The sequence below is a fragment of the Oratosquilla oratoria genome, chromosome 5 (assembly GCF_046742065.1).
Source record: "Oratosquilla oratoria isolate Oo_2021 chromosome 5, ASM4674206v1, whole genome shotgun sequence".
Classification (NCBI taxonomy): domain Eukaryota; kingdom Metazoa; phylum Arthropoda; class Malacostraca; order Stomatopoda; family Squillidae; genus Oratosquilla; species Oratosquilla oratoria.
Window position 1 is genome coordinate 31,476,865 of NC_134781.1, and position 5,000 is coordinate 31,481,864.

A 5,000-nucleotide genomic window follows, 5' to 3' on the forward strand; every position below is an offset into this window, starting at 1 on the left:
TGTGAGATACCACAGAACAGCAAATGTGATAGCAGTTCACATCGACGAAGAAGATCATCTGCCGAATTGAAAAAAAAAACACATATTACACAGAAAACTGGATAAAATAGAGAAGGAAAGCTTTGGAGGCGGCATACATTGCCACCGAAAACACCACTAATTCTCGTGAGGTGTTTATGTCCTGGCACCTTATCCTTCCTTATTTCTCCTTCATTTTACTCACTCATCACTGTCATTTTCTTGGCACTTCCCACTGCAACTATCTTTCCCTCCCTATCCTCCTTCACATTTAGCAACTCCCTAAAATACTCTGCCCATCTTCCTCTTGCTGCCCTCTCTTTCATTATCATCTCTCCATCTGCACCTTTTACCTTTTCTTCTTTACATAATTCGCCCTCTCTTCCTCTCTTAATTTCTTTCCAAAACATATTTTTATTACTTTAAAAATTTTCTGTCATACTCTTACTCCATTTCACATCTGCTTTCCTCTTTTCCTCCTTTATCTTATGCTTTACTTCTCTTTCTTTTCTTTATACCTCTCATATAATTCCCACGTCCTATTTTGTAACCAATCTGTGAAAGCTCGCTTCTTCTCTTCTACAACCTTCTTTGCTGCCTCAACCCATCCTTCCTTCTATTACCTTCCGTCCTCCTTGTTCCACACGCCATCTTTGCACACTTTGTGACTCCCTCCTTGAACCATCCCCATTCCTCTTCCACTCCTAGCTCTACTCTATCCTTCACTCCCCCCACGCCTCCCTCAGCTTCTTCTTGTACTCCTTCTCTTTTTCTTTCTCATTTAAGCAGTTCACTCTAAGCACCTCCCTACTTTTTGTCCCTTTCCTCTTTCTCCATATATCCTCCACTCTCAACTTACTTTCCACCAGAAAATGATCTGATATCCCCCCACTCTCTCCCCTTAGAACATGTACATCCTTAACTCTTCCTATTCTACTGCTATTTACCACTACATAGGCCATTAACGCTCTATCTACCACCCTCCCATCCACCACTCTCTCCTATGTGTACTTATGCTTGACTTTCTTCCTAAACACTGTATTTGCTATCATCAACTCTCTAGACACATCTCCACCATTAACTTTCCACTGCGATTCTTTGCTGGAGCTCCACACTTCCCAATTACTCCGTCTATTGGTTAATTTCCTACCCTAACATTAAGGTCTCCCAATACTACTACATTGACGTTTCTCCCTAATCCCTCTATGCACTTATTTAAATCTATCCAAAAATGCCCCCCTTTCTTCTACACTATTTTCACTACCAGGCTCATATGTACTTACAAAAACCCATATCTCCTTTCCCAGTTTCACCTTCATCCACATTAGCCTTGAAGAAACCTCCTTCCACTCCACTACACGTTTACCTATCTCTTCACTTACTAGTATAGCCACCCTTCTCCCCCTCGTCCTCTCTTCACTCCTGAGAACCTCCCAACTACACACCCAAACTCACACTCGCCCCTCCCTCTCAACTTAGTTTCACTCAAAGCCAACACATCCATCATTCTTCTCACAAACATACTACCTATCTCTTCCCTTTTACTCTCATCTGTACTACATCTACGCACATTAAAAGACCCAAACTTTAGGGTACTGGTTAGAAAACTCCTAGACCCTCTTATACCTTTATTTCTTTTTAGGAATGTCCCCTGTGGGGCTACAGGAAGAAGGATACCTAGTCCTAATCCCCGTCCCGTTTTTCTCGCCTCTTATGATTCAAGTGGGAAGAATTGGTGGCAGTATTTTTCTCCCCATATATATATATATATATATATATATATATATATATATATATATATATATATATAAATATGTATATATATGTATATATACATCATATATTTATGTATATATGTATATATATACATATAATTATATATATGTATACATATATAATATATATATATATATGTGTATATATATATATATATATATATATATATATATACTTGTTGCCATGATGTAGTGCGTATATATATATATATATATATATATTATATATATGTATATATATATATATATATGTGTGTGTGTGTGTATTCACTTGGTCTATATATATGTGTGTGTATATGTGTGTGTGTGTGTGTGTGTGTGTGTGTGTGTGTGTGTGTGTGTGTATGTGTGTGTGTGTGTGTGTGTGTGTATGTGTATGTGTGTGTGTGCGCGCACGCGCGCGGGCCCGTACGCGTCCACAGGAACAGACGGTGACTGAATAGAAAAAAAAATTAAAGGGAGTAAATATATGAATAATATTGGTCTTTATTTGTTCCCATCATGAAGAGATAGACACCTATGTCTGTGTATCTATTTCTCTCTCTCTCTCTTTCTCTCTCTCTTTCTGTTCCTCTCTCTCTCTCTCTCTTTCTGTTCCTCTCTCTCTCTCTCTCTCTCTCTCTCTCTCTCTCTCTCTCTCTCTCTCTCTCTCTCTCTCTCTACCTCTCTCTCTCTCTCTCTTTCTCCATCTCCTCCCTAATTCCTTCCGTCCTGTTTTCATTGTTTTTATCTTCACCATTATGATCATTATGTCATAAACGTCACTGTAAAGTTCCTTTGCAGATGTTAAAAAAAAAACTCTCCACCACCTCACCCGACTCCTGCACGTTTCTAGACTCCCTCCCTCCCTCCCTCCCTTACTCCCTAACTCCCTCCCCCGCCCACCTTCCATCCGTCATCATCCCTACCCTCAGTTTTCCCTTTCTGTGGGGTTCTAGACGTGGCAGGATCACCACGCGGTCCACTTATTTTTTGGATATGCTTATGGCAACACTGACTTTGTTGCCACATTCCACATCTTATACCCAAAGGTGGACGACGTAGAAGTTTGGTCAACTGTATATCTCCCCCAAAATATACATAGAAAAAAAAAAAAAATTAATAGTAAGATAAAAAAATAAAATAAATAAAGATATAAAATTTAATAAGTAGATAGGCAAAGAAATAAATAAAAGAATAAAAATGAAAATAAAATTATGAATACTTAAATAAACAAACAAATAAATAAACAAGTCTATAAACAAGTAAATAAAACACAAATAAAACAAACATATCAATGAGTAAATGAAAACACACTGGCGTAATTTACACATTTCATTCTAATTAACATATGATTTTATTCAGCTGAAGTCTTAGGATCGAAGCTCCAGAATGTCAGTGAGATGACGCACACGCACACACACACACACACACACACACACACACACACACACACACACACACACACACACACACACACACACACACACACACATTGTTACAAATATTACGAGTACTTTTGACTTTTTACTTGTAACATAAAATATTCTAAGATTATATGAATGATTCCCAAGACCCTGTATGGGGGAAATCTCACAGAATAAAATTGTATCAAGTCACCATTCAATTTTACGTTATCATGAAAACTGAAAAAAACAAACAAGTGGAAAGTTTAACTCTATTCATTAAAGTTAACAGGAATAACAAGATAATTATAACCACGAACATATAATTAAATTAAGGATTTACAAACAAATTCTAAACATGATTCCAAGTTCTTAAACACAATTTTTAACGGGGATGAAAGAGAAATAGTTACCAAGAGATTCACTGCCCAGGCTTCCCGCGTCACTGCCATAGGCTTCACACATAATATCCTAATTGATAGCTGAGTTAAAATATATAAACAGGGGGTGGAAGGACTTACTTGAATACAGCCGAAAATCTCCGCCCGTAGCGGGACGTTTTCTCTTTGGGCTATCTCAATTATTTCTCACTCCCACGCGCCCAGAGCGCTCATGGCTCCTGTACAAAATCACCCCTGATTGGCCCATAGAATCAGCGTCTATGGAGTTTGAACTTGATTGGCCAAGATAGACTAAACGTATTTGCACGCACACTAGCGACGCTACTCGTGCAAATACGACGAAAACGTATTACGCAATATCTTGAATTATTACATAAAAACATAATAATAATTTAGTTTGGCACGTTTACAGAATAATGCACAAAAATAACAATCATGCATCTTACAGAGCTAAACATGATTCAATGGAGTATTAAAACGCCGACCCAAAACGTTTGGATATTTCCCTATGCGTGACGTCCAGAACGTAACGCTCCATTCTGGTCCATTGGATAATTGACGTCTTTTCACCAAAATAATAATCATAAGCATACATTACTATAGGATACTCATATATGTAACAACATGCACACACACAGCATTACCCAGATATTGTGTCATATATGAACTCTAAACCCTCATCCGGGAAGGTAATAGCTGTCGGTCACGAGTCAAACACGTGATCTAAGACCATAGTGAATCTCTCTCTTTCACACACACACACACACACACACACACACACACACACACACACACACACACACACACACACACACACACACACACACACACACACACACACACACACACACAAGGGCTGAATAATTTCAGTATCGCTGCGCTTCGAGTCGTTACTCCAACTCTCATGGGCGGGGAATTGGAGGTGTGTGTGCGTGTAAGGTCACAGCATTACCCATAGATCGGTCATACGAGATCTGAACTCTCTTCCGGGAGAAAATAGCTGTCGTTCACGGGTCCAGCATGTGATCCAAAGACTAAGGTGAATACACACACACACACACACACACACACACACACACACACACACACACACACACACACACACACACACACACACACACACACACACACACACACACACACACACACACACACACACTTCAAATCAGTATTCACAATAGAAAACTCACTTAACTGTGAGGAAATAGAGAGATACCCCCCTCAATGAATGAAATAATTGTAACACAGAAGGAAATCAGCGACCAAATCAAAACCCTTGATGTCAGAAAATCACATGGTCCAGACAGAATTGCAAATTGGATACTGAAAGAATGCATGGAGGAATTAACAGATAAAATATACAATATAATTAAATTCTCACTTCAAGAAGGAAAGGTGCCACAGGACTGGAAGAATGCAAA